At 42.0% G+C, this 24,912-nt stretch overlaps 1 long non-coding RNA gene across 1 annotated transcript; it reads left to right on the top strand.

Annotated features, from left to right (window-relative positions):
• Positions 1–7,565: 7,565 nt before the first annotated feature.
• On the top strand, positions 7,566–24,292 carry LOC119699253. Its single transcript, XR_005256375.1, has 3 exons — positions 7,566–8,017; positions 22,879–22,972; positions 24,020–24,292. It is a non-coding gene; the product is annotated as an uncharacterized LOC119699253 (long non-coding RNA).
• Positions 24,293–24,912: the final 620 nt, after the last annotated feature.

Below are 24,912 nucleotides of genomic sequence, written 5' to 3'. Positions count from 1 at the left end.
CCAGGAAGCTGCTAAGTTGGTAACAGAGGCTTCATTGAAAAATAGAGAAAATTATCTTTGCAATGACAGCAGGGGGAAACTTTTAACTCCAACCTAATTGCCTGGCAAGTATTTGCATTTTCCTGCAGATTTAGAGTCCACTAGTAGTGCCTTAGTGCAAGCCCTGTCAAGACACCATGTATGATGTCTTTTCTAGAGGAAATATTTGTTGCTGTCCTCTTGTTCTCCAGAAACCACCCAACACACCCGTGACACTAGTCCTAGCACCAGGACTCAGGAGCTGAGGGAAGGCTGCATCAGAGGAAAAATTAACACAATCTCTTTATTATTTCTTCCCACAACCATTATAATACTTTATCTTGAATCTACTGCTGGATTTAGTGGAATATATCCAGGCTTAGGGCAAGTTGTCCTGCCCATGGCAGGGGATTTAGAATGAGATGTTCTTAGAGGTCCTTTCCAACCCAAGCCAGTATATAGCACTGTGATTCTGTGTACAGAGCAAATGGTCTTTAGCACCAGCCAGCTGTGTCTGACAGTGCATTTGATGAAGTGCCTCTGGGATTCCTGACCTGGCTGAAACTGCCTTCAGCCTCAGTCTGGGATGTCTAATGACTTGTATCTTCCATGCCAGAGGAGTCTGCTGAACAAAGCAGACAATGGCATTGACATTTTCCATTGCATTTCTGGCTTAATACAGGTGGTGGGACAAATGACTGGGTAATGTGCCTTGCAGGTGGACAATTTGTTTCTTTCACTGGCCAGGTCAGAGCTCAAGGGAAACTCCATTGAAGGACCTGGGGAAGAGCAACATCTGCAGCAGATATACCCATGGTCAGCTCCTGTTTGCTGAGTTATTACAGAGAAGCAGGTAGGTTATTAAATTCTCATGTTCTCGTTTTGGTTCTGAGAGCAGCAAAGGTTCCTCTGTGCTGCAGGAAGCAGTGGCAACCCTTTGTGAATCAATACTTGATAAGTAACAAAACAGCATTGCTATATGCTGAGAATAGCATGAACCCAGTTCTTTAAAGAGTTTTCCTACTTAATACCAGCTTTTTTATTTAACTATGGGAATGTTTACAACTAAGCAATTATACCACAGAATGCAAAACATACTTTTTCTATGAATATTCTTCCAAAATCGTGTGCTCCCATGCTGTAGATTCTGGGATGATGTTTTTAACTGAAGAGCAAACCTGGTGTTAAAGTGCTTGATGAAAATACAATGTGTGATGGGGAAAGGGTTTATTGGGCACTGCAGTAGGAAGGAGAAAGCACAATATCTGAGTAGTCAGACCTGATAGAAAGACTGGAAGACAAACAGACACCAATAAACATTTTCAGACCTAGCAACGAGTCCTTTCCAGTTAGACATCTGAACACCAATCTAAATGAGGCCTGGATCCACACACTGTAATTCCACACCTTATGTAAAGTAATTGCACACTGCAATTACCCCACCTTTAATATATTGGGGCCTGAAGCTAATCTTACTGATGTGTCATTTCATTGCATGCAATAGGTTCAAATTCCAGATTAAAAGAAAACAAAACAAAACAAAAAACCAATCCAACAAAACAAAAAGTAAAAGTGGAACTTGTAAAGAGTATCAAGAGAAGAAGGAGATCCACTCAGGAGTTTATGTCAGTGGAATTAGAGACCAAATGTTATCACACAATATATCTGCCAATGTTTTGATGTAGGCATGCTATTGTATACCAGCAGTTTCATTCCACCAGGGAGATTAAAAGTAAAATAAACTCAGAACTTGCCCCAACACAAAATGTAACTAAAATTCTGGCATCACCATATGCTAGGTTTTTGCTTTTTCATGTATATATTTGTGTATCGTTTGGAAAGTAACCATAGCATATTCTAGCAGGAGTCAGACAGGTCAATCTCTGTGAATTCAAGATAAAGCTGCATGCCTTGGAAAAAAAAGTCAGGTCTGGAGACCAGGCTTGAGATAAACAGCCATCTGAAAGATAATAGATTTGCCTGACATTGTTGTATCCAGTAAATCATAACAAAACTTCAGAATACTGGAGAAAGGCCAGGAATCGGTGACTTACATTATTGTTTTATTGTCACATTTTGGAAAGGTAAAACTAATAGCCCTGTTTACTTTAACTAATATTAACTAATTCTTAACTCATGGCTGCCCAAAAGTATCCTGCTTGAGTTCACAATCTACTCACTTTCCAGCTGTGCTAAGAAAACAACCTTCCAGCTATGTCAAAGGAGAAGGGAATGGGAAAGAAGGAAACAGCATTTGGGAGGGCAACATGCACCTGCTTGGGCTGCATTTCAATCTCACTCTCTTCTTTGTCCTTTTCTTGTAATGGAGTGATTCTTGTAGAAGCTTTTTGCCATGTTAAAAACAAATATAAATTATGCTGGAAAGAAAACAAAAAAAGGCAACTGTTTCCATAGCTGTATTTCAGACCCTTTTCAATGACATAAAGCTGTGTTTCCCAGAGGCTTTTTCCCAGGAAGTGCCTGGTGAGCATGCAGAATCGGCAGTGGTTAATGTGAAGCAGTGAGTGCCTGTGCAGGAGTGAAGCACAAGCTGTGACACACGGTTCTTCTTTCTGGGGCAGAGGCAGACAGAGCCTACCTGTGGCTTCTGCTTTGCTTATTTGGTTTCTCTGAAGATATTGAGCAGCCTGGAGAGCAGGCAGCTGACAGCATTTGGTGCATACACAGATGACATGGAAAACAGAGCCTAGAACAAAGCAGGTTCCCCATGTAGAAGGCATTTTCCTGGTTTCTTGCTGTCAAACCACTCTCAATTTAGCCACCTTTGAGAAGTAACCCCATAAAAAGGGGACCAAAGCAACTTACTAGGGTGTGCGGATGTTCTGCCAAGGCCAGACACGATTGTTCACACAACACTGCCTCAGATGCTAGTGAGGTGGCACCTCCCTAGTGGGAACTCTGCATCTCTGGCCAAGCTGCCTCGTGGTTAAATACACCTTCCCCACAGCAAACATCACAGAAGAAAACTCTTCTCTTGAATTCATTGCATAATGGGAATAGGAAGAGTGACTAATTCTTGAGTGCTGATATTAGTGTATATCTAAACTCCTAACTAGCAAACCCTAAATAGCTCTAGTAGGTTTGTGTCTAAACTTCTAATGAGCAGACTGTAAATATTTACTTAGAGTTTCTTCTTTTTCAGGGGTAGACAAAACTCTCTGCTAACCACATAGTCATTAACCACACTTTTGTTCTGATATCTTGTTTTAAAACTTTTTTTATCAAGGAGATACTGGAAGGGTTGGAAGGAAGCTGCTGTGTTAGTTCACAGGGTCAAATTCAGAGGTGAGCTGTGAGTTAACTCTCTGAAGCTCAGACCTCACAGAGTTGTTAACAGCTGCTCTCCCCATGCAGAATGAGATTGCCTGTACAGTACCTCTGTAAAGAAGCAGGACTGAACCCTGCACACCATCCTCTCTGGTGGGATATGGACCAGCATGGACAGAGACCCAGATAGAACAGGGTTCTGAGAAAAACAAGCTATTCTGCCCATTTCATCAGCAAACTCACACCAAACCATACCTTTTAGAAAGTTCCCATTTGATTCCCATTTTGCTGGAATTCTCTCTCTCATTTTGAGCCCTCTGTGTTTCTACTTTTCACATGAAGCAAGAGCACCAAAATTCCAGGGGAGAAGGCTATTCTCACAAAATTCCAAACCTAAGAGCAGTATTTTGGAAATCTTACTGGGTAATATTCTTGTGAAATTCCTGGCTGGCAAAATTAGAGAAGCTCACAAGTTATGCTAATTCAATGAAATAAATGTGTTTCTGTCAGCATCATCCTTTTGAACCAAAAACAGAAGGTAGTGTGTGTTGGATTTTAAGGGTCTTTTCAATTCTAAATGATTCTACTATTTTAAGTGTTTCTCCTCATAAAAATTTAGAGTGATATTACTTGGCTTTGTAATGGGCAATGACTCAGTTCTCAGAGTTTCTCACTTTAGAAACTTGACCCTTTTTGACGCAACTCCTTTCCCTGCAGCACTTCACTGAGGGCAGACTTGACCTCTAAGAGCAGCAGAAATCTCTGACCACAACTGTGGTGAACTTACTTGTCTATCTGCAACCTTTTGACAGCCCCAGACTTCACACTCAAAGTACTTGCTTTGCCCACAACAATTACAATCAAGTGCGGACATGAATGCTGTCCAGCTTAGGGGATCACAGGACCCAGAGCCTGAACACAGCACTTCAGAGTCACTTCTGTACTCTCCTTGAACATCCCTGTAAGAAAGATCAGGACAAGCTTTTCAGCAGACTGTTGCAATGGAGCATGGGGTAGTGGTTTCAAACTAAAGGAGGGCAGATTTAGGTTAGATACAAGGAAGAAATTTTTGGCAATGTGGATGGCGAAACACTGGAACAGGTAGCCCAGAGAGGTGGTGGATACCCCATCCCTGGAGTTAATCAGTAAAACCAATGACTCAAAGGGAGCTAAAACTATTTACAGAGTGCTCACAACTGGTTTTACTGCAGTTTCCCTGAAACTTTTGGGTTAGTGGTTACTCAGACACACACACTGTTATTTGCATTGCTAATGGCAGTCAAAACTGATGATTTAGTCTATCTGTCTGTGTAAAAAAAACGAGCCCTGTGTAGCCCAGGAGTACTCCTTGAGCAGGTTTTCACTGAAGTGAATGATTTTCTAGCTCCTAAATGAGAAATCAAGCCTTTATCAAGCAGGGTAGGTGGTGTATTGAAATCCTTCTTTACAACTTTGGATAAATAGGGAAGCTGGGCTACACAGACAGTTAGTCCAAGAAGTTAATCTTTCAGAGATTTCATGTAGTTGAAAGATTTTCACTCTTCACCCTAAAATGTTCCTCTTGTAGTTTTGTCAGGAGTCAAACATGCATCACTTTTGAGAGACCCAGCCCTTTCAATTTCCAAATGAAGTGTTAACTCGCAATAGGTAGTTATTTACAAGATGATTGTGTGTGCTCTCTACAGCTCTGTTTCATGAGCTGAAAGTGAGATTTCCGCCTTCTTTGACTTGGCAGTGAAGGACAGAGGGCAAGTGGCTCTCAGGACAGTGAGTCTCAGGCTTGGCCTCTTTCTAGAGGTGTGCTGGTGTCAGGAGTAGCCTGTGATGATGGGAGGTCAGACACTGTCCTGGCCCTTCCTTTGCACCCCAAAGTCCTCAGGCCTCTGGCTACCATTGAGATTCTGGGCTGAGAAAAGAAACTTTCTTTTTTCAGGCAAAATGCAGAAGATTTTTCTAAAATTCTCGCTGTGTTTCCTGCTCCTTATGGTGCATATGTGTGTGCACACCTATGCACTTGCATGTGCTCATGTGTACAGCCACCTGCACAAGTTTCGTGCTTTTTTATAGACTATGGTTGATGATATTCACATGCTGAAGTTATTGATATCATCTGACCTGATGAAGCAATCTGGCCCTTGGCACATTTCTGCCCCAGTACAAGTAAGAATGGCTATTTTTTGACATGTTATTAGTAGATTAAAGTAAAACTGGAAAAGGAGGACATTCTAAGCAAATATTCAGTGTTTGGCATCCAGGCATTTCAGATGTCATCTTACAGATGGAGAATGAAGTGTGTAACCTGATGCAAATCAAAATTGTACAAATGAAACTTCCAGATTTATTGCAAGGAATCCTTCACAACACACTGATGAGATCTCAGAGTTTATTACTGAAAGGTTCATAGCAGTAATGATACAGCTAAAGTGAGGCTGTGACACAGCATTGGCCCAAAAGGACCCTCTAAACATTTCACTGAAAATGTAACTTTTTGGTAAACACCACACGCAAAAAAATAGATGCTACTGAGGCTCGCTGTTGTCTTTTTAAACAGTGAATTATCTTCCATGTGCTTGGCTGACCACAAGATAAACTCTTTCACTTCTATTCTCCAAATCTGTACTTCATGCAGATGATTTAAAATGAAAGTTTTCCTGTGAAGTGTTTAGAGTGATTCAGACCAATCTCCATTACTGTGAAGGAAAATTAGGAAATAAAGACAGAAATTTATTCCATTTAGAAAATTAACTACTTTAATATGCTGATGCAATAACATTTTGTTGGTAAGAAATACCAGGCACATAAGTACAGTAAGGAAAGCAACTCTGTAGCTTCTGCTTTCCTTTTCATTATGCTTTGTGATGTGGGATATGTGGTTGGGATTCACAACATCAGTGGGATGAGTTAAATGGTGTTTAGGTGGTCTCAGTCATGGTCATTGAGAAATGAGACCCAGGTATAGTCTAATGTCAAGGCCAGCATTCCTCACTGGGCCACATTTTGAACCACAGCCTGTTACAAAATCTCTGATTGCTCCAGAAGACCCGTGCTCATTGGAAAAGTGGCACATCAGAGTCAAGATCTTCCTTGCAGAACTGGGAGAAGAGTTTTAGTTCAAGGGATTTGCCTTCAAAGAAGGGAGTTACTGAAAGAAACAGTTCTAGTGAGGTTTAAAAGATGCACCTGTTTAACAGCAGGGCAGACCTTGGTGATCTTAATCAAAACTGGAGAGGCAATTGAAGACAGCTTGGCCTCATTTACTACTTCCATGCAAATATTGTCATTAAATGAACTAAAAGACTAACATAAAGCAACAGCAGGAGGGAAAGAGGCTCTTTTCAGACGAAGCTTAGAAAAAGATGACAAGTCAGCATGATCATGCAAAGGATACAAGGTGTGGCCCAGTGCTAAGTTTCACTACCAGCTGCATGGTTGCAAGAGGAGACATGGTGGAACAAGCTGAGCAGCAAGGCAAGGATGTTTCTGCAGCCCCCAACGTCAGACCATAAGAGCAACCATGCCAGATATGGTCAGAGGTCTATTTTCACAGCCTCTGCTAATCCACACCCTAGAGATTTACAGATGCAGATATATATTTTTGTGCTCAAACTCCAGGTATGAATATATTCCTACACAAAGGGGTCTTTCAAAAATATCTGACAAACTTAGGATGGATTTGGCCAGTCCTGTGTCCTAAACGGACAGATTGTGCTCTAACCCTCACTGCCTCCTCAGCTCCAAATGGGAGACAAAAGGTCTGCACACACTCTGCACCTTCTCATTTCCAGAGATGGTGAGGGTCCATTGAGTGGGGTATGACAACAATTCACTCCGCTGCACACACTAATTTTTCTTGTTGATGTAAGTCATTTTTGACACAGTTTTGGGTGTGAAAGTGATGCCCATTCTGGGCATTCCTGTTGGTGCCTGGGCGATGCTGGATTTGAGAATCAATTAGTCATCAAATCTGGTTTACAGTTATATTCAGTGACTAATTGTGTTTGCTTTGGTCATCCTTCCTCTCCATTAATGTGTTCCTGATAATTAAGGACCCTGAGAAGATCTCTTTGAGGATATTATATAGAGGCAGGTGGGAAGGAAGGTACTATGCAGAAGTGAAGGTAGAGGGAATTAAGGGAGTTTGTAGCATGGCTAATTTTTACCATTTGTTTAATCTGTTACTAAGGGTTATTTGTCAAACTGTGGCTGCTGTTCCTGCCCCTCCTTCCCTTGTTCACAGTAATGAACAGCCTGGGAAAAATTATCCCCTTTCCAAAGGATCAGCAAAGAGGAAGAGTTGATGATAATGGTCCTGAGAAGTGAGGCAATTGTGCATGGATGACTTCCCAGGACACAAAGGCTGTCTGCACACTCTGCACCCAGGAAATGAGGTTAATCAACACCTGCTCACAAGGACAGTGAAAAGATCTTCCTCATGATGATGGTGAGATCAGGATCTTTGCTTCTTGTTTCCTGAGGAAAGTGGCAGGGCAATACTGAGCAATATGTTGGGTCATGGCTCCACAAGACTTCATCAGGAATTGGTGGGAGAGTTGCTCCTCCAAGGAATGAAGACTTGTATTACTTCATACAAAACTGGCATGTCACTCAGCCAAGGGACAGAAGAAAAGGCAAACAAAGTGGCAGCATCTCATACAGCATTCTCAAGGTGGAATCTTCAAGTGATGGGCAGCATGCTTTAAGGGACATCTTTGTGAGAAAATTAATGAACTGTCCAGCTAGAAGTTTGATGGTTAAGTAAATGGTAGTGTATGAGATATTTGAAACTTTGCAGTCTGTCTGGCAGTTTTAGAAAAAGCTAGAAAATAGCTTTGTATATTTAGTTTGATCCACACATTTTAAATCTAATTATTTTATCAGTACAAGCAGGTGGGTCCATCATTTTGGAAAGAATGGAGGGACATTGTTACAGCTGAATAAGGAATGTGTCACATTAAATATGAATAGTCAAACTCTGTTTTTAAGAAGGTGTTTGATTTTTGCCTGGTACATTTTCACTTGACAGGCTAGAAGTTGTTGATGTCTTCTTTACATGTAAGAAAAGAGTATTTGGTGATTAAAGAGCCGTGACAGTGACAAAGTCAAGTCAGGAAATAGAACAAACACTTCAGCAATATTATGGAATCTGTTAAAGGGGAGTACTCTTCAAAGATGGAAAGTTAAGTTAGTATGCCAGTCAAAGGATCAGTGGTCCTGCAGACACTTGTAAGGCTTGCAGTCAGGTGTTCAGTTTAATAATCAACACTAGTTTAACTAAAGATTAGTTATTTAGGTGTTGGAATGATCATTTCTTTCCCAGAGTGTCTGGCTTTGTATGCTTGGGAGATCTCACCGTTTTTTCATATATGAAAAGTGGGGGTTTTTTTTCTTTAAACATCTTTTAAATATAGAAAACAGGAACGTATTAACTGGTAAAAACAAATGGCTGCCTCCTGATGTCAATCTTGGACATCACTCCTCCAGCATCTCAAGAGGGACATGAATGAGGGTTCACTCTGTATCATTCACCAAATTCTCAGCTTTCTGAATTTCCAGGAAAGCTACCTGAGTGAGTTGTGCTATGCCACCTCTTTGCTTTGCTTTCCACTACTGGACCTGCAGTCTTTGTTGATGTTAAATAGGCTGCAAAGAGACAGGAGAAAGAGATTATTCACTCCAATACCCTCCTGACATGGAAGTGATCTCAGGCCTTTCTGCTTAGCCATAGCAACAAGCTGAATCTCCTTATTCCCTTTCAGGAACTAGTTAAACTATGTCCTAAAAATACTTCACTATTGTGCTTGCATTTCTTCTTTTGGAAAGGTCTTTCCTCATTGTTTCGATCATTGGCAACCTGCTTCTGCTTTTGCTAATTTTATTCATGGCCACTTAGCATTTGTTTGTTCATGTGCCAAGTTACTTTTTAGCTTAAATATCTTTTTTCACCTGCCTCAGGTTTACTGCTCCTTGATGTATTTGCACTCAGCAGTCACATCCCCTCTCAGCCATTGTTTTGCCAAGTAAAAATAGATGGTTTCTTCAATTCTCTTGAAAAATGAAATTTTTTTGTATTTTTTTTTTATAAGGACACTAAGTTGTAGAGCAACAGTCATGGACAATTGCAGCCACAGCTAATGACAGAATCTCCCCGTGCTAAAAAAAAAGTAGGTATAACACAATTTGGCTCATGGCCAAGGCCAATATTTTGAAACACAGACACTAAAATCTTTATCTCTGGTGAGGCATGTCAGTAAATGCCCTCTTACACCAATGTGATGAGAACTTCATTTGTCCGTTGACTTCAATGTCTAAATAAATTTCTGTTTAACTAATGTCATGAAATGCTAAGCACCAGCACCAGTGTTTCTCTAATTATTGGTGTGTTCTATTCTGTTTCATTATGTCCACACACTCTGTTCAGAAGCCTCCTCATCTCACTGGAGTTATGGGTCCTGACACCTCTCTGGGGCAAGGAAATGTTATTTCTCTCTCCATATATACTAACTGAAATCAAAGAAGCCTTAGACCACCCTGCAATAAAACAGGGAAGGGCAGAGAGGCATTAAGAAGAGTAAAAAAAAAAAAAAAAAAAAGCAAATTAATAACAAAATTTTACAGAGGCAGGCGCAAATCTGCTAATTATTGTTACACTATCAGGCAATATGCCAGGGGCCAAGGTTCAATCCTGGTAGGTAATCCTAAAAAGACAGCCATTAGTACATGACACAGTCACGCCTTCTCCCATGGGCCAACTTAAGTAATACATATGTAATGTGATGATATATCCAGTGGGATGGAGACCCAAAGAGAAAAGAGAGGCTCAGAGCATCACAATGTCTGGGGAGACATTCAGATTTTATTTCAGACATTAACAACACTTCAAGGGACTGGCTTGTGATGAAAGAGAAAATTTAACCCTGCCTTGCACAGTGGGTTATTGCAGAACTGGTGGAAAAAAATATCCCACTTTCATAGTTTTAGACATTAGTGACAAAACATCTTTCTGCTTGCTGCCTGAAGGGTCTAAACTACATTTTACCCTTAAAGCCTGATTGGGCTGAATGATTGTTCTAGTTCTGCTTTAACTTTTGCCCAAATGACATGTATATGTGTGAATACAGCTCTACCCTCTCCTGCTCTCACAGCTACAAACACAGCCCAGGCATCCAGCACCACATTCTCATTTAAACCCTGACTCCAGTCACTTGTGCAAGGAGACCAAAGAGCTGGGGCAGATCAGTTGCCTTTTAGCCAGCTCTTAAGAAGTCAGAGAATTCGTAAAGACTTGTCTGTGTCTGGTTAGGTAACCAAGAGACCTTATGACAGTCTAAAGCGGTTTTATCTCCAGTACCAGGAGAGTTTTTTTTGGAGAAGAAAAGATAAAAAAAAAGTTTTCTGTAGGCATCTCTAGATAAAACACAAGTTGTTAATAGATTCAACCTAAATGGAAACAGGGAAAAAAAAATCTAATTCTTTCATGTATATTTATACCTATATCTACACCTGAACATTTATAATGCCACCAAAATAGACAGATAGAAAATGCTGAAGTGTTTACAGAGAACTTCCTGATTGGATTTTATACTCTGCCATGCTTACTTGATCCAAAATCCAGCAACTGACTAAAGCATGAGTAACTTAAAACATATATGTGATCTCTTTGGTATTCTTTGTTTGCTCTTCAGTTACTAAAGTGCTTAAAGTTCACTTTAAATTCAGAGGTGAATGGCCCAGCATGTTTTCAATCACAAGCATGGGACTCAGTTTCTGTGTAATATCATCAACTTTGCTGCCTATTGCTGCATGGTCAGCTTAAAAATTAAACCTCAGGCTACATTTCCCAATGAAGATGGGTTTAATTTTGCTAATATCAGATAACAACATAAACTTTAAACTGAGGACAGGTTCATTACATATTTCAGGAGTTTATTAACCCAGTTTGATCTAGGGTGAAAGTCTACAACAAACAAAACTTTATCCTTGTGGTAAAATTCTGCCCTGTTTGCTGTAAGAAATTAAAATTTCATTTTAGGAGGAGAAATTATATTCAAGTAATAGTTTTTAGAAGCCTTTATGAAAGGCTTTTAAATACTCCTGCATTTATAAACTTTTCTAAGTTGGATCTCCTATAATTTTATAAAGGTGCTTTCACTTCAGGGGTAGTTATATGTGAAGGAATTTAAACTTCACTTACCTGATAGAAGTTTAAGCCACAATAAGAGGCCTTTGCATGAGACAGGAGGATGTCCACAACAGTCCAAAAGTGCACAGTAAAAAGTGCACAGTATGTTTGAGGGTGCTCTGTCACAGAGTTTTGTGTTTTGAGGCCAGAAATTTTGCCAACTTCAGTTGTTCTGGTGTCTTATATGAATTCTAGACTAAGGAACCTGAATACAAATGCTCACCCAAATATTTCAATCTAGTCTTTCAGAGAACGTCTTTGCTTTTTACAGGGCAGTGGAAAGAATTAAAGGAGGATAAATATTTAAGAAATTAATTATAAGAAAGGAATTAGGTGTCCATAAGGTGTCTGTGGCACTCCAGACTTACAGGGATTTTGGGAAAATTTGTTTAGAAATATATCTGCTGCTAGTTTATCAGCCTAAACTCTTTCCCCATGTCCTACTTTTTGGAGACTCACGAGCGTTAACTTGTGTGGAAGAGGAGACACAGCTGCACATGGTTTTCAATCAGATTTTAATGTTTCATGTGCCGCTCTGAAGTTTACTTTTAAATGTATTTTGTCCCCATTTCTTTGCCCTCTGACCCACAGAGAGGCCTGGCTCATGAACCCTTGCTCCCTACAGGGCATTTCCCAGCAGAAGAAACAGAGTCGCAGGTCCTACAGGCCTGGCATTGCTCTGTTCAAATAAAACAAAAATCCAGCCATGAGATACAGAGGAAGCAGGTCAAGCTTTTAATCTTAACAGAGAGGAGAAGGCTGAGCAGAGCATCTACAAGTCATTAAATCTTCAATTTTCTGCCTTTCCTTGAGGCTCCCCTCATTTCCCTTGGGACTGTCAGGGAAATCAGACTCACCTCAAATGCTTCATACACTCAGAGCAGGAAAACTGCAGCAGAAAAGGCAGCAAAATCCTGGAATAAATCCTCCTCTCAGATAGCCAGGCAAAACTTGCTGAGAGTTGTAAGTCCTACAGCAAGCTGGCTTCTTGCAATGAAGAAGAGCAAGGCAAAGCTACCTGCTGTGCCAGTGACACAGCTGTGGTGGCCCAGGGTGCCAACACCTCCTGCAACAAGGCACTGCTTTTCCTTGGGACATCTGCCCATCACCTATGTGGTGCTGGCAGCTCCCAAAGACATTTCCTAGCAAACTTCAAGCCCCTTGAGCACTGCAGGGCAGCCACAGCAGGAGGCAGCTCCTCACCACTAAACTCCCCATCCACTGATGTTTGTTTGCAGCCTGCACTAGAACCTCTCCCACCACTGCTTTGGCTTGTTGAGCATGACAAACAAGAAGGCAGTCACGCATAAAGAGTAACCCACCTGCAACCTGGCCTCTGAGACTGCTGTTCTGCCCTGCCTGGTCAGACCAAGCATCTTTTCACTCCCAGCCAGCCTCTGCTGCTGCTCCTCAGCAGTCCTGTGCGGTCCAGTTCAGATAGGAGGAAAAGGACGTGAGACACCAGAGAAGGGGGGAGTGGGAAGACTGAAAGAAGCCCAAATGATAAAATAAGCTGGAAACCAGGCTGCTGGCATTGCAGGGATGGTGAGGGTGAACATGCTGAAACAAAACACTAACTCCTTCTGCTGTATCTGCCCTAACTGGGAATGTGCTGTAGCTGATCCTAATCAGAGAGGGTCCACAATAAGTCTCCTTACTTGATACTTGGTTAGACATATGCAAGTGGCTTACCATGGGCAGACAGATTCAAAAGCTAAAAGCTATCACACACATATCACAGAATTATGGAGTTGGAAGAGAGGCACAATGATCATTGATGAAGCTGGATAAAGCTCTGCTGTTTCTTAAGAGTGTCACATAATGAGAAGTATCACTGTGTTTTCTCAGTGTCTGCTTGGGCCACCTTTGCTTTTTTTTCTACCTGCCATGCTGTGATATCTGAGACTCCTTGTAAATATAACTGCCCTGCTGACAGAGGCTCTGCTCTTCCAGACAGGGATCAGGCACGCTCTTGCCTGCCTTTTCACACCCCGCAGGAGAAAAGCTGCAGTTTCCTCACACTGTGAAACTGAGCCATGCAAACCAGTTATTCTAAACTGAGTCCCAGACCAGAATTTTTCCATCAATTTCAACTTTTTTTTCCCCTGCAGTTAATGTTGGAGCAGCATACCAAGCGTCTGCCATTGAAACCAAGCCCCCTGGGTCTGGAGACTGTACATAGTGAGGGGAGACTGCTCTGCTATTGTGCAACAGATATGCCTGAAAGAAAGATTTTTTTTTTTGCCATTAATCTCAGTATTTCATTTTTTGACATCAGGGTTTCACCTCCTGGTCTCTTTATATTCTCTTGGATCACATCTTCTTTTTGCTGCTTCTTGACTGGCACCGTCTTTGCTTCTGCTTTTTGTGTTTATTTCAACTTGGCTTGTGATCCTATTTTATTTCCCTAGCTTCTGTAAAATGACTTCAATTACACCTTGAGGCGCAGCCCTTTGGTGTCCACCTTACTTCCCTATCAGGGTTTCTCATTCTGTATTGAACTCAACATTTCTGGCTGTTCCTTTGCCTGTCACTTGAGCCATGCACAGCCAGAATGACAGGCACTGACTGCTCTCCACCGTAATGCTCCCCTTGCCTGTCTCACTGATGTTAACTTCCCTGCCACTTCCTTTTGCATCTCCACTGTCAGATGTTATTCCTCCCTTTTCATCACCCTGCCTTGCTACTGGAAACTGTTGGGTATTTTCTTCCTTTCCAACTCTTTATTTGCTTTCCTTCCTGTGCTTACTGTGATGTCCCTTGCTCAGAAATCCATTAACTCTTGCTTTGCTCTTCACCAATTTTTTCCTATCTGCATTGGAAGTACTTCACACAGATTGTCTCTACCAGCATCAACTTTTCCTCAGACATCACTCTCCATGTGAACCTCCCAGACTCTCACTGGCACCATGGGGTTAGATTGAGTCTCTTCTGTCTTTCTCCTTGAAGCTCCATGTAGCTTCCATGCAGGCAACTTCCTTGGTTTTGCTTCAACTTATTCCTCGTCCTTTTTGAATATCTCAGGACTTCCCATGGGTGTCCTCGTGTACAGTGCACTCTTCTACACTTGATATCTTAAAAAAGCTTCAAGATTCGTGCATTCAAATTTCTTTTTGGTCTTACAGCTTGGAAGCTTACCTTCAAAAAGAAGGTGTCTCTGCTTCAGGAAACGCATCCTTAGGGAACATGAACCTTTTAGAAAAATACATTATATGGTATGACTTTCACTGTAAATGCCAAACATTCAAACTACAGCATTGCTGTATTGAAGGTCCCCACTGTTTTCGTTAGGTCTTAGACACTGGGTAAACACATGGTTCAATCTCCATTGTATCCCTGCTTTGTGCTGCTAATAATTCATAAAAGAAAGATAGCTGTGCCTCCCATCCCTTCACTCCAGATGCTAGCCCAGTCATATCCATTGCTCTCCCAGGGAGAGGGGCCCCATTCTCCTACACCTAACAATTGCTGTTTATTACTGGCAAATACCATTCAGCTAAACCAGGAGCCTGAGGAAAAGCAATTTTAGGTTCACTTCCTAGATAAGAAAGAAAATTCCTTCCTGTTACTGATTCCATAAAAGAGAAGGAGGTAACCTGCAGAGTCTGATAAAGTCAGCCCTGTATTTCAGCTCTGGCTGTGGGCTATGTTAGCTCAGAAGACAGGCAGCTCACGAAAGTTTAATGCAAGAGACACAGAAGAAAGAAAATTATTTGGCTTTCCACTCCCCTGAGGGGAACTGTCTTTGTTTTCCAGAACTGAAACTGCAGTGATACCCTTGACGATACCCCTGCAGTAGCTGTAATTTGTAACTTGCTGGTTAAGTCAATTGGGAGCAAAAGCATTTAAGATTTCAGATTCTCCTGGCCAGTTCTTAGATCTTTTTTTGTCCCTCACCAGCGTTTCTACAACCACATGTGTTTGCTCAGGGAAGGAGGCAAAGACCCTGTTTGCCTCCACAAGGTGCTCCTCCAGGGACAGGCACACAAACCAGGGTGGCTCCTGGCTCTTGGACTGCCCAGCTGTGCTGGGATGCACAGGTTGAAGGTTTGGATGTATGTGCCATCTGACAGTGTAAATAAATTCAACATTAACTCATTTACATGCAAGGACATGGACATAAATGCTACCCTCTAAGAATCATCCTGGAACCCTACGGGTCTCACATCATAAATCTTTTGGGAAAGCATGTACTCTGCTTCCTTGCTGACACTGATGCTTGTATCATTGTTTGTTTTACTTTGCTTTGAGCTTAATAATTGGCAAATCCTGGAGAGGCAGCTGGGCCAACTTGCTGTGCGCCCAGGCAGCGAGGGGGATGCTGCTGAACAGAGATACATTTCTGTCAGGGTGATGGCTTGCTTGAGAGGCGGTGACAAGTGGTACAAGAGTGGGAAATGTGTTTTCCAGATACCCAGATTTAACCACTTTCCCTCCTTTCTTTATCATGTTTTCCTTCCATCTGGCTCATAGGTGGAGCCGTGTACATCAATACACATAATACAGCAAGCGTGTTCATTTACCAGCCTTTGCACAGGCAAACCTTCAGACCATTTGTTTTAATTTTTTCTTTTCTTTGTTCAACAAGATGAAGGGAAAATGTTCCCATGTATGGATTTTGCAGGAAATGGGAAGTGGGTGACAGTGACCGGGGCTGTGACCTGGCAGACCTCTCTGTCTAATGTAACGCAATCTCATGGTGCTTGGGAGAAAAAAGGGAAGAGAAGTCTAGCCCTGGGACTGCAAATCACAGGCTGTGATGACAAGAGGGGGCCTAATAAAACTCAGCACCCTTCACTTTTAAATGAAATGAGTGGGGAGGGGGAGTGGGAAGAGGATAATTTATTGCCTAGAGATATCCTGGGGTATTGCATTCCTAGAAATGCCTTTCACTGCCCCACAGCATTTCAGTGATGGAAAATGTGAATACACCTTTGAGCAGTTAAGGTCTTTATTTGAGTTAATTAGAATGAATTAATTAGAACAGCTGTAACAACAGGATTTAAGCAGTGGAGGATGGAGAAAAGAAAACCTTGCATTGTTCACGATGTCACGTCATCCTCCAACAGACACCTTCCTGAAGGACATCAGTACTGCCAGAAAATAAAGGCTGGAATGTCCAAGTGACTGGGATGGGATAAATGACACAGGTACATGATGCTGAGAAAACATGGCATGGCTCTACCTCTCCTCTGACCACTGATTTCTGACTTTGTGTTGAGGATGCTACAGGAGCAAGTGAATTTTGAAGGTCTTATTTTGCAATGATGGTGATGAAGATAAATTTGCTTTCATACATTTTATGGGGCAAGGATGGAGACTTGCTAAACAAACTTATTGGACAGGAATGGGTGCACAATTTAACAACAGCTTGGCATGCAGGACATTCTAGGACTCAGGGGTCTCCTGCATCCCTTTTTGGAGCAATGGCTCTGCCACTTCTGTTTTTATTGTTTCATTTCATTAGGTTTGGGGGGGGGGGGGGGGGGGGGTGGGGTGGGGTGAAACAAAAACAAACCCACAGGAATAGACAAACTTTGGGAACTTCAGAAATTCTGCTGATTCAAGCACTTGCGGTACCAAGATACTGACACTTCTTTGTAACTGCAAAAACAGGTTGCAAGCAACAAAAACATGAGTCCCCACACAGGACTGCAAAGTTCTTTCTAGTTGAGCTGGAAATGCACATCTTTTCCAAAGGATTTTGATAGCTCTACTTCTGGACCTAGAATATTTTTAATTAAATTAAATAGAAGAGAAGACAGAAAGGAAAATTAATTTAGAGGCTTTTTTGTTTGTTTGATCTTAGTGGATGGTTAAGCTCAATTTTTATTGAAACTTTAGGCAGAGGCTCTTGTTTGTTTAATCTATCTTTCTGATTATTATTATATTTCTGGTAGGATGAACACCAAAGAATAAATTAAAGACAATGAAATAAACAGAGCTAAGTGTGGCTGTGCCCTAGAGCCGTCCCATCTCAATATACGAGCATGTGTTTCATCTCTCCAAAGCAGTGATTTCAGGACTCAGCTGGCACCAATAAAGAGGTATCACACTGGGAGAGAGAGCTGTCACTCCCCTGGGCTGCTGTCTGCCTCCAGCCCCCTGCGCAGGGCTGAGGCAGAAGCTGCATCTCTGTGGAGCACTCACCTCCTGGACACATTCAGGGTATGCCCACTCCCCTCATCCTGTTTTGTTGAAGCTGCAGAGCTCTTTGCATGTCTCAGGCACAGAAGCTGTGCAGTTTCAGGGCTGTGCTTGGTACAGCAGGCAGAGCAGCTGTTGAAAGCACAACTGGTTTCTGAATCCCCTGTTACAATCTGCCCTCAGCAGAGCTGCCACCACTGCAGCTTCCCCTCCCGCTTGGTCACAGCTCTTATTAGCCTTTTTGCTCCCCTTAGCAATCTTCCACGAGCCATCGTGGTAGGAAATACCTATCTATATATACATCTACCACTCACAGGAAGTGGGAAAGTTGCTCTTCCCCTCCTCCATCCTATTGTGACAAGGACTTCGTCAGGTTGCTTCTGCTTTCTACACTTGGGAAAGCCCAGGTGTCTCAAATAGGGAGGGAATAAAGAGATTCATATTCTCAGAGGATGAGCACCCAGGTGCAGTGGACCAAACATTACTGAATTATTCAAATATGCTTAAATCTGTAAGATTGCACCAGAAATCACAGCAGCCAACCTCATGATCTTGTGCATCTTGCTTGAAGTCGGGACTTAAAAAATACCTAGAGAACAGCCTCTCACACAAGCTTATTTGGGTTCCACTACTGTCTGAAATCCAGGTTAGTAGCCACTGTGTGGTTGAACACTGAAAATACTGAAGTAGAAGTCCCTGCCAGGTTGGGTTGGTCAGCCCAGCTGACCTGGGCTTAGTGCTGACCAGCTGGGCTGGTGCTGTTGGTGAGCAGGGCAGTATTTCTGAAAGAGAAGCTTCTATTGTAATCTATATTGGTGTGAAACGTCTTTGAAAACTAGCAGGATTCTTCCTGTAGGGGATACTATTACATTTTTAGTGTTGAAAGTGCACTTTGGTGTTATTATTAAATTTTTTTAAGCATTTAATCCTGTGCCTTGCACAGGTGAGTGTATTCCCTTCTCCTCCTGGATATTCATGCACTACTGTGGGAATTCAAGAGCTGTTCAGAAATTCTGGGCACCTGCAAATCTGTTCAAGAGGTATATCCAAATGCTGCCAGGGTGGAGTTAACATCTGGTTAAACATTAACATGGGGCTTGGTTCCATCATTTTACAATATGTAATCTGTGGCAAGTAAATGATAAACTGTTCTGGGTGCAGCCCTGGTTGCCAAGTACTTCTATACACATTGTTACTCCCCAAATAACTCCCCAGAGGACAAGCAAATAACTGTCATTTGGGAGCTGGTAGGCAGAAAAAGATGCTGCATATTGATTTCTTACTCTCCTAAAAGAGGCACAAAGGTAACAATCGCATTGGAAAATATATTACCCAGTTTAGAGTTTTCTATATATATTTTAAGACAACAGCACAAGGTGCTGAACCAGAAACAGGAGAAAGCTACCTGCCACTGTAGGGCAGAGCTTAAAAGGCACTGCTTCTTACTTCATGAATCATACTGATCTTTCACCTTCTTCTTCTCTTCTCTGCTTGCTCCTCAACCAATACAACATGTTAAAAGATTGATCACAGAGACTAGAGCTGCCCACAGCTTGGGCTGGCAGACCCAAAGTGCCAAGCTCCCAACACAGCCACCCCTCTCTCCTGCCCACATTGCAGCCAGGCCCTCCAGGTGCAGCTGGCACTGCGCTTGAGGGGAACCCACGTGTCTTTGGGCACTGGCCCATCAAATGTGCTCTGGTGGGATGCACTGTGGTAACTCTGACACCTTATATCCTTGCTGAGACCCTGACGTGGTGGAGGCAGGGAGCAAAGAGAGCCTGCCTTCTGTTTGTGCTCATGAGATAATAATTGTGATGAGATTCAGGAAAAGGTTAAATATTCATGCAATAAAAAGGCACTTTCCAGTTATGCTGACTGGGACAGATACTGCAACATCCATTAATCTTCCATGTTCCAGGCTGGAAGCTCATCATGGGCTGAAGTCACTGTCTGCCCCCTCTTCCCCTAAGTAGGATTGTGCAATCATCATCCGTGTTCATCATCCGAGGTGAGAGGGGAGGGCGTCACCTTCCTCTGAAGCATCCGGCACCAGCTCCAGTCACTGGCAGGATGCTGCCCGAGGGGGACATGGCCGTGCTCCAGGATGGCAAGAGTTACTCACCCTCCTCCGAGTTACAACAGCTGATGCAGCCAGATGTCACCTCTGGCCAGGTTTACCAATACATATCACCTTCCCCAGCCCTCGAGGAGTCAAATCTTCAGGTGATTTCTTCCCAGTGTGGTGCCCTGCTTCTTACAGGCATTGGAGTGAAGCCGTTGCTATCACATCCCAAGAGTTTGTGATCCTCAGTATTCAGAGACTTCATGACACAAGTACTGACAGACAGGCAAGAGGATGTGGCTGCAAAGCTGCATAAAATAATACACACTTCAGCACTGCTGACAGGTGCTTGCTTTCTGACCTAAATTTGAAATTACGTCATCCTTCTTTAATATGAAGATGTCTTACGCACTTCATTATCAGGGCTCTTCCTTTTTCTCCCATTTGTGTGTGTGTGTGCGTGCACATTTCTCTTGTCCTCTCTCACTCCTCTTTCTCCCTCCACCTCACATCAGTGTATACTGCAGACTTCCTCTCTCACTTTTATAAGCTGCCAGAAATGAAGTGACCTGGTTACACATCCAAAGCTGCCTCAGCAATGTTTTTCCTCCCTTTCTGCAGCAGTCCTGGGCAAGCACACTCTCCTCTGTCTGGCAGTGCATTTGAAGCAGGGGGGTTATGTCTGCACCACACTTCACCACAACTCACAGAGCTGACATCTGCAGCCGCTGACTTGTGACAATTTCATTAGGAAGACTGTAGTCACTGACTGGAGGCAGAAGCCATGGAAAAAGGAGATTATATTATTGTTGTTGTTATTGTTGTTATTAATATTATTATTACTGTAATCAGTGTGAGCTGCTGACAGAATATGCCTCTCCGGAAATAACTCATTAATTCTGAGAGCTGCCAATGGGAGGAGCAGCCCAGAGTCCTGATCCAGCAGTGCTTACGCAGCAGGATGCCCGTGTTATCAGTGAGGAAATCCACAGCTTGACTCTACGTGTGCAAGTGTCCTCACTAATTCCTGAAGGCAGCAAAAAGAGAAAGTCCTACCCATCCTCATTCAGTGCTCTTAGGAGTGTTTGCTACAGTAAGATGTTCCTGTTTGTTTCTGCTGTTCTAAATAGTGAGGGAGTCAATTTGCCTTCTCTGACAATCAAACTGACACTCCAGCAGTCCATCACAAAACTATATTTTCTTTATTTTATCTCTTTTTTTTCTCTATATTTGTCTCTTTTATATACCAATATCTTGGATGTAAAACCTCTAATAAACTATACTCCTGGATCCTTGTGGTTGCAAATGAAACCCAAGACTTTAATGTAACAGTTTACATTCTACGACATTTCTTCACACCAGACTATTATCATGGATGTTAGAAAACTAAAAGCTTACCATCCAGTCTATTCCTTTGGCTGGAGTACATTTATATTTCCATACTAGTCTAGGTCCATCTGGAAGTTAGTAAGAATATAATTTGGTAGAACTGTCTGATAAAGTAAAAATGCAATGATTGTTCTTTCTGGATTTGTACTAAATTTTTCCACTGTTCAACTTTATTTCCATGACTTCCTATATTTTTTCAGATTTACAGATTTATAGCACGGAGCTAGGCAAGGAGATAGCCAACTTGAGAATGCAGAAATAAAATAGAGAAAGCTTTATCATTACCCTATTTTTATGAAGTTCCTTGTTCCGTGTCAAAAGAAAGGCAGTTCAAAACATGCTTGCTGGTTTATGAGATGCTTGCAGACTCACTTTCAGCCACTACAAAGGGTAAAATAGCTCCTAAGTGCTACCAAATCTAGCAGGCTTTAGGGACTGCATCCCAGCTGGGAGTCATCAGCACTGTACCACCAGTGGACACAAAGGAACTTCATATGGCCTCAGGATTCTGCTCTTCACTGAAGAGGCATATGAAGCTCAATAGAGATGGCAAAGTATAAAGCAACCTCTCTTCCTCAGGCAAAAGAAATGCTAATGAAAATTATCTGCTTGTGACAAAGAACTAGTTAAGAAAGGATTTTCGTCTGGAAGTACATTAAATACTCCACTCTCAAGTGCAGGAATATGAGCAGACACATGTGTATGAAATCAAGTCTAGAAGTTTTATGTTAAAGACATGGAAGACTTCAAATATTCAAGATAGAACCCAAACCTGAATGTGGTAAAATGGGAAAGTTTAACTTAATAGGCTTTGCAGGCAATTTCTTGGCAGGGGGTGCTGGAATGCCATGGTCTTCCCTGAATGCTGGTGTGGCTTTTTTGGGCTTTTGGGCTCACCTCTATCTGTCCATGCACCCACAGAGATGCCCTCACACCTGGGCAGAATATTCCATGCCAGTCCCAGGCTCTGCTGAGATAACACCTCACATTCCCTCTCCCAAGTGTGAGGTCTGAACCAAAAATTGCCATAAAAATCACAAAACCATAGATTTGTTAAGGTTGAAAAAAGAACTCTAGGATTATTGAGTCCAACTATTAAATAAACCTGACTGGTAAAAGCACCTGGTGAGCTATTAAATTTTCAGATTATTTTCACCCCAGAACCCAACACCTCTATGTTCCATACTACAGTGTGGCTAAACATTTGCATTTTTGTTTTTAAATTTGCTTGTCTCCCATCTTTAGTGTGATTTTGTTCCTTTCTGCCCATAGTTTCAGCTTTCTGAATTCTTGTCGTGAATTCCCTGGTGCCGTCAGGATTTTTTATACCGTCCAGTTAGGCATCATCTGTACATTTGGTAACATGCAATTAATTAATTCCATGGGTCATTAATACATGCTTTGAATAAAGATCAGAAGTACACTCAAACTAAAGTCTCTCACTGATTTTTGTGTATTCCAGACCTAACCTCAAAGCTTGCCCTCACACCCATCTCTCCAATTACACTGTCCTGACAGATACCTCCCCACAGCTGGCTATACGGGGACTGTACCATTCATGGATGTTTTCCTTAATCCCAGCTGGTAATATGTAGTCACTCATTTCTGTCTGAGCAAAGCCTGTCTGGACTGCTCTTTATGTGAAATGTTGCATGATGAGACAGTGGCATCAAAGGACATAGTAAATCCAAATAATTTCGTACCCTGTATTTGTCTGCTGTGACTTGTTCTTTTGACTACGTGTTTACAGAATGACTTTGAAAAATCTAAGAGCTTTCTCTTTCCCTGGCAGGAGCAAAGCCCACCTGCTGTTCTGCCTCTACCAGCTTTGAAGCTGAAAGCAGGAGAAGGAGCAGGGAGACCATCAAGGCGAGGCACCAGGGCTGGTAAGTGCCCCTCTTGGGCTGTGGGGCTGGTCACAGCACACAGCAGCCACCCCATCCATGACCTCCCACCCCTCCTGCCAGCCCAGAACCCCTTACCTTGTCCCACAAAATTGTTTTGTCCCAGCTTATTTACAATCTTTGAGGACAGAGGCTTTGTCCTGCGGTCTGTAATAAAGCTGGGTTTATTGTTCATCTCGACTCTGAATTACAATTTTCTCTGAACCCTTGGCAGCCATACTCAATTCCCTGGAGGTCTTTGCACATCATATTGGAAGTATACAACCCAGCATAATTTTTCTTTCAACCAAGATAGATGCAATCTACTAACTTCAGTGTGTGCTATAGTCCTCAGTAAATACCACCAAGCCATTATTTCCAGCAGTATTGCACATCTAGCTAATCCACATTGATACTGATTTTTCAGTGTAAAGATTATCTTGCGCAGTAAGCATAGTAAATATTGTTGTTGCCTTTGATGATTAAATCCACATGTTGTTCAACTCAGCTCTTCCTTTCTGAGGTTGGATTTTCCATGGCCAGATTTCCCATTTCTTGGCATTTACATCCTACCACTGATCAAGCTCAGTGGGAATGGAAGGTGCTAGCTGACCCGCAGAGCAAAATCCTCACTTAAGGTTGCAAGTTGTTTCTCATAATTGAAATTACTACAGCTGTCCTTTCTAAGTTTCTCAGTTCACTATGCTCTGTGATTTCTTTGACTTGAACATGCAAAGTATATGATTCCTCAAACCAGACTGTACTAAAAAATGGACAAGATGTATATTTTTATTCACATTAGACCCTTTAATTTACATAGACTATTTCAGGATAAGGAATAAGGAGACTGATGAGCAAATAGAATTTTTGAGATTATGAAGACCATCATTTAGGGACTTGAATTTCTCCCAGCAGGGTTCTTTCAGATTGGATGTAGGAACAGTGCCATGGCACTACAGAGAACTTACCTTTGCTGTGACACATACTGGTTTCCTTTGGAAGACAAGAAGAGCAGACTGCAGAATGTGACTTGCTTTTATTCTCCTGCAGGCTGGGGCTGAAGTCAGGAACAGAAGAGGATGTGGGATCCTGGGTCTGTCTGGCAGCAGGATTTTTGGGGAACGAAGAGGACTAGGTCAGTGTTGACAAGTCCTTGTAGACTTTTATGAATCTTGTTAACTTTTAAGTTTTTAGAAGTCTTTTAAAAGTTTCTTTATTTCTTCTTTCTATAATGCTCTTTAAAAAGTTGAAGATGACTGGTCTATATGCTCTTTTTTTTCCTCCTGTTTTTATTATCAGAAAAACCTTTGCCCAGTTTTTTTGATATCTCAGCTATCTTTTTCAGGTGCTCCTAAATCAGAAGTGGCTCTCAGTTTAATACAGAAAATACTTCCAAAGTTTTAGAATAAAGCACAGCAGCCTTGGCCAAATAGAAAGTCAAAGTAATTTACCAAAGTATTATCTCATCCATCCCTTCACCAGTTCAAGCTTGTAGTTGTGTTTACTGCATGGAAGTTGATTTTTCTGTGTTAGTGCATACAAAAGATGCCTAAATGCGCCACCTTTCTTGACACTATTTGCCAGTAATTAATCCTTCTATGGAATAATTTATCTGGTCTCCCTTTTAAAATTAATATGGTCCTTATTAAGCTTTATCCACTAAATTTGGACTAGGTCCCCTGTTCTCTTTATCACAACTTTCTGAATAAGAAATGGCCATCAACTACTTCCAAAAGCTTTTAGGCTGCCCCACATTGATTCCCAAGAAAATTCTAAAAAATTAAAATCCCCCACAACAGCAATGTCTGGTACTATGGATAGTTTTGTCAGTTCCTAAGTTCATCTACATGATTTTCCTTGCTTGGCAGCAACATCAGCCTTCTCCTGTGATCCTTCCTTTTCACCAAACTTTGGTCAAATGTTTCACCATCAGCTGCTGGTAA

Source organism: Motacilla alba, chromosome 3, assembly GCF_015832195.1.
Source record: "Motacilla alba alba isolate MOTALB_02 chromosome 3, Motacilla_alba_V1.0_pri, whole genome shotgun sequence".
Taxonomy (NCBI): Eukaryota; Metazoa; Chordata; class Aves; order Passeriformes; family Motacillidae; genus Motacilla; species Motacilla alba.
This window is presented reverse-complemented; position numbering and strand designations above follow the sequence as displayed.